The following is an 11,765-nucleotide window of genomic DNA, read 5'->3' as shown; positions in this document are numbered from 1 at the left end:
GCGACGAGGAAGACTAGCGACGCGGCGGATCGACGACGACGACCCCAAGACGTCAACAGCAGCTGCGACGACTGGGCAGGGCGTCGATCTTCGCATCGAATCGAGGCGACGGGCAACACGAACCGTAAGAACGTTCGATTCGCGTAGCGAGACTGAGGCGCCATAGTGGCCAGACTTTGGAGTGTGTAGAAGTTGAGCATAGCTTGTAGGCTTTGCGATTTGTTAGAGATTGCGCGCTAGAGCGTCACGTTTTCTAACGTTACTTTTTGATGTAAATTTTTTGGTGTTAACTTCTTGTTTGCAGTGTTGTGTTATATAAAGTTTGTTTGGCGTGACGCCACGGTCTCCCGCCTCGCTCACTCTCCCAATTCCATTCCGACATTGCAAGCGCTCCCGAGATACGTGACAGGAGGACATCGCTATACTGAATTGAACTTGCACTTAATTCAATCCTTGATTATGCACAGGTCCTACGCTCTGTACTCCATGTGCTGTGTTTCTTGAGTGTGTGTGTGTTATTGATCATTCCAATATGAATGTAGACTGTTAGTTGTTTAGTGGCATCATTGTAACTGCAGGTAACGACACTTCTACCAGACAACTCCAGATGTGCCAGCCTTAGCTGGCCTGACACTGACCAACGTGGACAATTAGCAGCTGGTGCTCATTGGAGGGTTTTCTTCCGAGCACGGGTTTCAGGACAAAACACTTGCCTACAGCATTGACACCATTAACGGACGGGTCCTCAATACTACCGGCACTGTCCCCATCGGTGAGTAGCATGCCTAACGTCGTCCATGTGAAAAGGCAAACATCATTTGGCGAACTTTGTTATACCTTGCCATTGCCTACATCAATAGAAAGCTTTTGAATTTTCGTGGGTATTCTTGGAAGAGCACCGTGAACCCATCTTTTTTCAATTTCTAAAGTACAGTTGAACCTCATTATAATCAACACTTGCGCAAAATTTTCTTAGACAACGGATGAAACAGACACAGACGGGCGCAAATTTCCAACTGAATTTATTATCAACATGTGACATACATATGTACAAATATAAGTATCACAAAAAAAAAACACCAATGGCACAGGTGTGCAGTGCGTCAGCGCGCATCAGCTACTCCCTCCCCCAAAATGTAGTGTTGCTTTCAAGGCCATTTCCTTCTGTGTCAATGAAACTGGTGTCATGCTCACGCAGTTGCCGCCCTCCCGTTGCATTTCGGCTGCCTCCACAATCTCTCGCGTGCGTTGATACCCACCATGAAAAACAGCAGTACACTGTTGACACAACGGTTTGCACCCACACTCGTGGCAATGAATGGCCAAATTTCCATCCCTGCCCCCTTCCACCCTGTTCGCATGCTCACGCAGGCGGTGGTTTAGACTGCCTTGATGAAGCACAACCCAGCTGTTCAGCTAGAGAAGACTGCTCTTGACTAGTGCTTATTGCTAATTTTTACAATGAGTTATTTGAGCAGTATGCTTTCACAGAATGACATTCAGGTAGGTGCTAAGAGGGCATTAATGTAAACTTTCACTCGTGAATCAACATTAAATTTTATTGAAATGCAATGACAATGTTAGCCAATTAAGGGGATGAGAAGACTGGGAAGCAAGTCAAAAGAAGCGCACCATATTCTTTTGCTTAGGATTGATCAGACAGTTTTTGTGACACCTGTGTTCTTCCTGCTTCAGTAATCGTTGCTTTTGGAGCATACCTCTATTTAGGATGCATCAAGTCTTTTATTAGGAGAATTTGACTTTCTAGAGTTGAGGTGAAGTGCTCAGTAGAACAGCACTCTACAGGGGTAGTGTCCATTCGATCAAAATGATTGTGCTTGTGCGCTAGCTAGTGAACTATCAAAGCAGGCACTCATTGAAAGATTTCAACAGCTACTACTGTTGTAGTACTTTGATGGCCTTTAGGAACTCATGTGAATGTCGGATTTTGAAAATCTCGATATTTTGTCATAGTGCATGTTGTAGAATCTGTTGGCTATAACTTCCTTCCAAATTGGGACTTCAGCAGAAAGTTTGGGTGCCATTTCAGTGTCTCCAGTAATGGTTGTCATATCATTCTCATTTCAGTGTTTCTAGTAATGGTTGTCATTTCATTCTGTTCAGCACACTACTGATAAGTCTTACAAGTACAGCTGGTCCCTTTTGAAAATCACCGTTGAGTCCAACTTTACTTCTCAACTAGGTCTAGTTGCGTAAAAAAAGGGAGTGGGCTGTTTACTTTAAAAAAAGGTTAGTTCTGGGCAATACTGAAATTTTGTGGCAAGAAGAAATTAGCTGTTAGTACAGTAGAACCTCGTTGATGCGTTTCCAAAAAAAACGCGGAAAATAAACGTACGATCCGAATCCAGTAAAAATTGAGGCTGACAAGGTGTGAGGGCAAAAAACATTTATTTCTCAAAAAACATGGAAGGACTCTGATTTTCGAACTCCTGGCATCTCGCTGGCAGCCAGAGGTCAGCCACCTAGTTCCGGTCCTGTCCGAAAATAACGTCGTGGTCACGTGTATTGAAATCCTGAGACAACCCGAATATTGCAACATCGAACTCTGTGACAACCAGCGTGAACGTAAAGAAACACTACCACCGTGTCAGCAGACGAAACTTCGCGCCGCATGAGCGTCGGTTCTTTCTGCATTGCCGCTTGGAAATATGGGGCTAAGTTTGCCGAAGAGCAGAAGTGATATTCTCGAGCATACGCATTTGGGATACGATAACGTACGTTCGCAAGGTCACGCGTGACTCGCCCCGTCCGTGAAGAAAAATCCGCCCTCTAAAGGCTTAACAAGCTCAACTCTTCGCGGTGCACGTAACAATCGTGGTACAACACGATATGCGAAATCTCGCGAAAGTGATAAGCGTCCCCGAAAGTGACAGCTGTTCGCGGCTATCGCATACTACGCCGCAAACTCGCGGTGGCCAGTTTGCATGCTGTCTTAACTTAAGACATGCGCTGTATTCGCCGCCGCTCGTAATCGCACCATCTCGCACGGCGGAACGGGCTTTAAAAGATAACGCCCGGCGTAATGGCAACCGAAGGTGAAGTCCCCAAGCGCCCGCACTTTGATCTGTCGAATCCTCAAAAAGATGTCGGCGAGCGCGCATTGTCTCGTTTTGGCGTCTGATAACCAGAAACCTCCCAGATATCTTCCAGAACAAATCTTTTCTGGCAGTTTCTGACGACCCGCTGGTAGGCAGAATTGCCCAGCCAGAGAAATACGCTGTGATGACTAAGGAAGGGAGTCAGACTCCAGTCGTCACGATGAATGGAACAAGAACTGCCTTTATTGACTATGATACATGGTTTATATGCAATGAGTAAATGCGCCCCCTGGAGGATGAAGGAACAAAAACGAAACCAAAACTGAATACAACATACTCCCCCCTTATTTTTAGTGGCTAGTTGTTACTACGTATTAGTAACAAAAAAACCAAGTATTTACTCTACTTATTTACATAGTACAGAATAAATACAATTTCAGACCGTAACTAAAAGTTGGTCTGATAGTCTTGAAGCCAGGCTGGTGGCCGGCGCCTTCGGGTCGGCCACTCTGAATGGTGTACTGCTGAGGTTGGCTGCTGCAGTACCCCAGAAGATGGCGACTGCGTCCCAGAAGGCGGCTGCAGCACAGGAGACTGCACTACGCCAGGAGACTGCGGCTGCGGCACGGCAGGTTGCATTACGCCAGGAGACTGCGGCTGCGGCACGGCAGGTTGCATTACGCCAGGAGACTGCGGCTGCGGCACGGCAGGTTGCAGTACGCCAGCAGGTGGCGGATCCGATACGGCAGGTTGTAGCCCGGCAGGCTGTGGCACCGGAACTGGAGACTGCGGCACAGGTAGCTGCAAGTGGTGGCAATCACCCCCCTCTGGAACCCTGGAAAGCTTGGAGGCATTCCACGTACGGCAGTCTTCAAGCCTGTAAGAAGCAGGTCCCTTCCTTTCCAACACTTTAGTTGGTGAAGAGAAAGAGCAGTCGCCCTTAAAGTGAACGGATGGTTTCCTGACACGAACAATGTCGCCTGCAGCTACCCCAGGTTCCTTGGCAGCTCTCCTCTTGTCTGTGTACAGCTTGCTGCTCCGCTGTTGACGCCGGGCCCTACAACGTAGTCGCGCCAATTCCTTAGCCAGGTCTTTAGCGAATGCTGGTGCTGAGAAGCCAACGACGTCCAGCCTGGTTCTGGGCATTCTACCATGCAGTAGAACAGCAGGGCAACCCCAGTGGTTGCCTGTGGAGTAGCCCTGTAAATAGCAAGATAGTCCATGACTGCTTGTCGGAGGGGTCGTCCTTCGAGAAGTGAAACTTGAACAAAGTTTGTGAATGTCCTGTTGAATCGTTCAATTTGTCCATTCGCCTGGGGGTAGTACACCGATGAATGCAAAAGACAGATGGCCCTGTCTTTCAGAAAGGTGATGAATTCCCGGGAAGTGAACTGAGGCCCGTTGTCACAAACGATTCCCTTGGGGTAGCCTTCGCGGGCAAAAACACCAGTTAAAAAGTCTTTCACTGTGCTCGTGGATACCTCACGGCAAAAATATACCTCTGGCCACTTGGAGTGGTAATCAACAAGCGTTATGGCAAATCTGCTGTTGTGAGGTGCGCGCTCCAAGGGGCCAACAATGTCTAAGGCCAGCTTTTGCCATGGTCGTTCAGGCCATTCAACAGGTTGCAGTGGCGCTGGTGATGTCTTGGCAGATTTGTCGGCCTCGAGGCAGATGTGGCAGTTTTTCACTGCTCTTTCTACCTCCTTATCCATTCGTGGCCACCAGAACCGCTCACGAAGTCGCGCTTTCGTGCGCGTGATACCAGGATGTGTCTCATGTGCGGTGGAAATGAACTGGGCAGTGAGAGAGGACGGAACCACGAGGCGCTCTGCTTGCAGTAGAAGATCATCGACAACAGAAAGTTCCTCTCTAATAAGGTAGAACGGCTTCACCTCTTCTGGTAAGGACTTTTGTGGCGGCCAGGCACTCAGCACAAAGGACTTGATGGTTTCTAGACAACCATCGTCAAGGACGGCCTGTCTGAACTTCTCCTTTGCCACAGGCTGGCTCAACGAGCGACACAATTTCTTCCTCCTTTGCAAGCTCTGCTTCTGAGGTAGGTGCTGGCAGCCGAGAAAGTGCATCTGCAACAGTGTTTGTGGACCCCCTGCGGTATTCAACAGTGAAGTTATAACAAAGCAGTCGTGCGGTCCAGCGTGCGATTCTAAGCGGGCGTCTTCCAAGTCCTTGTGACGACCGAAAGGAGACAAGCGCCTGGTAGGTCTGTTCGAATTTTAAAATGGCGACCCCAAAGGTACGTGTGCCATCGCTCACATGCCCAAATACATGCCAGTGCTTCTCGTTCCCTGACTGAATACTTTCTCTCCGCTGGGGACAGTGTACGAGATGCGAAAGCGACTGTGCGAAGTTCTTGGCCATCTTGTTGCTGGAGGACTGCTCCCAGCCCACAGTCGGAAGCATCTGTCGATACAATGACTGGAAGCGCCGGGTCTTCGACGAAAGCATTTTTTTACCCTTCTGAAACTGTTGTCTGCTTCGGCTGACCAGATGAATGGCTCATTTTTGCGAAGCAAGACTCTCATAGGCTCGACCACTTGTGCCAAACGTGGAACAAATCTACAAGACCCAAGAACGAACGGAGGGCAGCAACGTCGGTTGGCACGGGAGTGTTAACTATGGAGTCAATCTTCTCAGGAAGTGGTGAAATACCACGTGCAGTGACCTTGTGCCCAAGAAATGAGAGCTCTAGAACGTCAAAGACGCATTTGTTGTTCAGTTTCAAGCCTGCATCCTTGATCTTCTGCAGGCTGTTTTCAGGTTCAAGAGGTGCTCTTCTGCAGTCTTGCCAAAGATGATCACATCGTCAATGTAGAACAACACACCAGGGCAACGGTCAAGGATTACTGCCATCATCTTCTGAAATGCCACTGGGGCAGAAGCTAACCCAAAGCACACTCTCTTGAATCGAAAAAGTCCATCGTGAGTGATGAAGGCTGTTAGGTCCCTGCTGTCAGGGTGCAAGAGAACATGATGGTAAGCGGAAGCCAAGTCGAGTTTTGAGAAATGTGTAGCGCCTACCAAAGCATGGAGAAGCTCTTCTGTGTGAGGCAACGGGAAACTATCTGGAACAATAGCCTTATTCGGTTCTCGGAGATCTACGCAGATCCTGATGCTACCATCTTTCTTGTCAACAACGACAATGGGGGACACCTATTCGGAAGCATCGATGCGCTCGATGATGTCAAGGCTTAGTAACCTTTGAAGCTCATTTGACACTGGCTCACGGAAGTTACTGGCTGCACGCCCTGACGCGTCTTAACCTGATGCGTGAACCCCTTAGCAAGGCCCAAGTTGGAACTGAACAGTGAAGCGAACTCGCTTACCAAGGCTGGCGGGAGATTTTCTGGACCGGGTTGCGCGTTGGACAGTGCGGGAATGTTGGCAAGTGGAACGGAAGTGGAACGAGGCACCGTGTCATTGACACATGTCAACGGAGCAACAGACGTAGTCGTATGTAAGCACTTGAGAGTAGAACCCTCAATGCGAAGACTTAAGGCTTTAATGCCGTCAAGGCCGATAAGACAAGTTCCTCGGCGAACAACATAAAAACAGTGATGCGGTGCGCCCTTTGAACTGTACATCTGCCGTGAAACAACCTAGCACACAAATGGGACGTTGGGAATAGTCAAACAATGTGACGTGCGGGGCAGGCAGAAGCGAAACGCTCTGAAAATGTCGACGGAATGCTTGCTCTGACAAAATTGAAACAGATGACCCTGAATCAACAAGAAGTGTAAGCTTGACGTTTGCAACCAGCACTTCTATGTGAATTCCCTTATGAGCGGAACGTTCCACAGTCAACACTTGCTCAGTACTGCTACACGACGATACATCGTCATCACATTCTAGTACTTCACGGACCCTGCCTTGCACTTGAGCTCGTTTGCGGTTGCATACATTTTGAAAGTGGCCCTTGCGACCAAAAAACAAACAACTTTTCCCATGTGCTGGGCACTGCATATCTGATGCGAAGTGATCCCGCGAGCCGCATCGGAAGCAGTGCGGCGACGCGGAGCGCCTACTGTGTTCTCGGTTCCGTTCAGGGGGGCGGTGCCCCTGCGGCGCACGTGAGCCGCTGGCACTTTTCGTTAGCTTCTGCTGAAAGTGGGCTGCTGGCTGTGAATTGCTCTTTTGCGATGAATGCAATGGTTTCTTACGACGACGCTGCATTGAAACTTTGTCGACCGAAGGAGAAAATTCCTTTAGCTCTTCAGCTGCTTGCTCAAATTGGAGCGCAATTCGCACCGAGCCTTCGAACGAAAGTGAGGGGCCCTCAAGCAATAACCGTTCACGTACGCGGTTGGAAGCTATACCGGCAACAATTTGATCCCGCAGAGCATCATCCTGAGAAACGAACAAACAGTGTGACGCTAGCTCCCGTAGGGCGGCAACAAAGTGAACAAAGCGAACAAAGTGAATGGACTCGCCTGAGTGTTGACGGCGGCGGTGAAAACGATGACGCTCGACGACAACGTTGCAGGACGTCGAAAAGTGGTGCCGTAATGATCCCCGTCCTTAACGGCGAGCGCTGCGGCGCTTGGCACTGGTGGTGCTGCGGCGGTCGACCCTGCAGGTAAGGTCAGATAAATACGCTGGCCCTCCGGCCCCAAACAATGCAAAAGGATAGCCTTGCGTCGTGCTGGCGTGAACTCGGCGACCCCGGACGCCACCAGGTAGACGTTGAACAGCTGCTCCCACTGCTCCCATGGTAGTGGAGGCCGGCCGGGCGTCGCAAGGAAGAACGGCGGCGGAGCGAACCCAGGGACACTCATGTTGGGGCGGGCGCAGACGGTGCGCAAGGTACTTTGACGACATCTTCGTCGCCAATGTGATGTCTAAGGAAGGGAGTCAGACTCCAGCCGTCACGATGAATGGAACAAGAACTGCCTTTATTGACTATGATACATGGTTTATATGCAATGAGTAAATGCGCCCCTTGGGGGATGAAGGAACAAAAACGAAACCAAAACTGAATACAACATACGCCGACTGAAATTGCGCTGGGCGGAGCAACCCAAAAATGAATGTGCTTCGGGAGAAAAGTGTGGGGGAAATTATCGGCCATATTCACTGGGCACAATGGTGGCGTTGCTGTGGTTACGGGTGGTGGCGTGTTGTGCAGTGGTGGCGATGCGGCGGCGGCATGTGCGTTTCCGCGGCAAGCCGTTTGAAGATTTTGACGGCCAGCGTCGCCGCCTGCCTTCAGGTCGGTGTGTGGTTGACAGAGAGCGGCGATCGAGCAATTCGGAGAAGACATGGAGGGGACGATCGAGCAATCCAGAAGAGACGCGGAGGAGACAATTGTGCAAAGCAGAGAAAGCGCGGACGGGGGGAAAGGCACTGTGGAAAAGCTGTCGTCGCCGCGCGGCGGCTGTCTGCCACTTCGCGCTTTACAAGTACACGAGAGGGCCCTTTTTGCATACCTGAATAAGTTTCTGAGTACAAAACGTATCGTACGACCACAGTTTTCCGCGGTGCTGAACGTTGCTGCCAAATAATCGTATTTTCCGGGAACGTATTAACCGGAACGTATTACACACAGCTGTATTAGGTTATTTTTAATTTTCGCAATTTCGAACGTAGGAGCCGGGAAATCGTACCAAGCAGGAACGTATCAACGAGGTTCTACTGTATATGCTGCCAAAATTATGCTCTCGCGTGAAAAGTGTGCAAGAGGAAAGTGACCTCTGCATTTGCCATTTGAAAAGTCATCGGACAAGAAACAGTCTTACCAGAAAACTAAACAAGCGAAAAAGTTCTTTACCACTTTTTTCTATACACATTGCATCGTGCCTCTTGAATGCAGGCATGTATGGACATACCAGCAACTACCATCGATGAACGCAGAGCACACGAGAAAAACTTCGATAACGACACTATAGCGGCAACAGAATTTGAGTGGAGGACGCCGCACGCATTGCAGAACGCAACACAGTACCGTGGCTACAAACAAATGTCATAACACTGAAACAACTAAAAAGAAAGTAAACATTGAGAAAAAAAAAGGTTGGATGCACGTAGACTTTTGCGGGCTAGTTTTTGTCGAGATGGCCTGAGTGCCATCACCCGACTCTGCTCCACCAATGGGGACGCGTAGACCTAATAGTGTGTGCTCGCTGAAGCACTCTGGTGGAAAAAATAAGAATATCGCTGTCATCTAGTTTTATTCTGGTGCCCTAGTGGTAGCAGTTTCAGCTTGAGGAAGCGGAGTTCGGCCGACGTGTATTGTTTCGCTCAGTGGTGTTTCTATAGAAGTATCTTGTAGCTTAAAATAGTCGATACATTATTGAATGTATCAGAAATACAGATACTCGTTTTGCGGGACGTATCCCGATGCAGATACAAGATACCCAAAGAGTATCTAAAATGCTATCTAAGATACATGCATTTTCGATACCGCCCAGCACTGATCGTGCCTCTTGAATGCAGGTATGTATGGACATGCCAGCAACTACCGTTGACCAACGCAGAGCATCTATGCGTTTGGAGGCACTGTGTACTGAGTAGGTCGGCTGCTGGTGTCAGACCATGCATGTATGCAACGCACATGCCAAGCCACCGCTGGTCTTGCCTGCCACCTGATGACCATGCTGACCCAGCATACTCTAGGGTGAGCATGGCTGTGTTTGGCTGATTTTGCTAAAAGGAAGTGACTTCATGGGCATATAAATAGAAATCTCGTAAGCATGCAATCAACGATGGTGTTGCTCATGTAAAATTAAAAGGATAATAGTACTGAAGGGTTGCAAGAGTTCACTGAAATTTTTGCAGATAGGAAGTTACTGCGCATATTAACTGAAACAAATAGTTCTACAACAAGAGGCAATACAAAACACACACACACACACACTTCTAGCCATGTCTCTCTTCTTGTATCGTTCCTTGTTAGATCGCAGTGTTCTTTTGGTAATCAAGCGACTAGCCAGACTAAAAAAGTATACTATTACCGTTCACGTCAACTAAAAAAGAAAAGTCGTGCTTTATGCACTGAAATTTGCTTGCTTTCTGTATTGAATGTTTGCCTTGGAATTTCTTTTCCTTTGTTTCAGCCCTGGTATCCCCTCGCTACTTCCATGCTTCAGCCTCAACTGAAAACTGTTCGCTTATTCTGGGTGGCTGCAACGGTTCTAGGGAGGCAATCTTGGAGCCATTTGCCTACGACTTCAGTTTCAACCACTGGATTTCACTTGATGGGCCGTGTAAGTGCTTTTGAGCTTCACAAATGTTGCTCTTCACGGGTTTATTTATAGAAATCAATCAATTTATAGAAATCAATCAAAACATGCAGGCCTGTCTCGTGTGAGTGCTGCAGTCTGTGATCAGCCTGCATCCTGCTTAATGTAGGAATATCTACTTGTTCACCATCATAGGCTTGCATGTGTGGGGGAGTTTTTGCAGAGTTGCAATATATTGCCAAATGCTACTTTGAATATTGCTTGTGCAGATTTTCATTGTGGATTAAAAAAAAAAAGCCATGCTGAACTGGAATTCATGAACCTCTTTCTATATCTTGATGACTAAGTGTGCTCCTCATACTTCTTTTCTTTTTTTTTTTGCTGCCTTTACCATCAAATATGCAAGCTAGTCTGCTTGTAATGAAGCTTCATGCAATGTTTTCTGAGTTTCAGAAGTCTTCGATGGCATTTAGTTCACAATACAGTAAACTTCTGGCAAATACGCTGTGGTTAATTGGTTTTTTGGTTAATTTGATCCCAACCAGAGGTCTAGGCCTGTGCCCATACATTTCTTTAACACTTTCCTCTGCATATATATACATGCATACAAATTATGGGAGTCATGTTTATTGCAGACGTGCAGTTAGGGCCAGCAGCACTAGTGGGTGCCTCGGCAACCCTTCTCCAAGGCGAGCTGTACATACTTGTGGGACGTCGGTACGGCTGCAGCGTGAGACCCTTCCCTCGGATTTGTGTGCCCTCTTCTCGCATAGCCGACTTGGGTGTCTGCGCTCTGTTGGCTGTTCATACCGTGCTGTTCAAGATGCTCGAGGAGTCATCACACACTGCCACTCTAATTAATGCCAGGGCAGTTCCACCAAGGTTAGTAGTTAGTTATTTAGGTGTTTTTCACGTTTATTATCGCCTGTAACCTGCCTCTTATAACAAAATGGTTGCATATTGTTGATGCTAAAAATCTCGCCCTTCAGTTTCGTTCCTCTTCTTGCAACTTGAGTACTGGCCTTTTGTCGCCAGGTGTGAAAAGGGGTGTTCATTGTGGTCAGTTCTTTGACCCAGCTGCGGAGACTGTTTGAGAGTCAAAGGCATCCTGTGGGCCGGTAACATGTACTCTAAGAGCAGCGCCATTTTATTTTTTTGCCAAGCTGTATGCTTCCTTCCCTTTTCAGTATTTTTTGATCGATTAGGAGTTTCTTTGTGACACTTCCTAATGATAACTGTGGCATATGGCAGTAATGCCAGAGAAGGATGCAAGCATGAAAGAGGGAGTGACACAACCATCAATTATACTGGTGCACTCGCTGGAATGAGACTCCTTTTTGAAGTTGGCACTAGTTGACATTGCGGCCCCAAAACATAAGGATCGTGTGGGAGTACTGTGTTGTGAGGGAAAGCCCTACGATACGCTTCCAAGTTTATCTGTTCATGGGTCTGCTGACTTTCATTTTAATTTTGTTTTGTTCGGACAGCATAGCTGCCTGGTGGACTG

General features: G+C 48.1%; 1 pseudogene; it reads right to left on the bottom strand.

Annotated features, from left to right (window-relative positions):
• Positions 1–6,019: 6,019 nt before the first annotated feature.
• Positions 6,020–9,701, bottom strand: LOC125757799 (uncharacterized; annotated as a pseudogene).
• Positions 9,702–11,765: the final 2,064 nt, after the last annotated feature.

Source organism: Rhipicephalus sanguineus, chromosome 3 (assembly GCF_013339695.2).
Source record: "Rhipicephalus sanguineus isolate Rsan-2018 chromosome 3, BIME_Rsan_1.4, whole genome shotgun sequence".
Lineage (NCBI taxonomy): Eukaryota > Metazoa > Arthropoda > Arachnida > Ixodida > Ixodidae > Rhipicephalus > Rhipicephalus sanguineus.
This window is presented reverse-complemented; position numbering and strand designations above follow the sequence as displayed.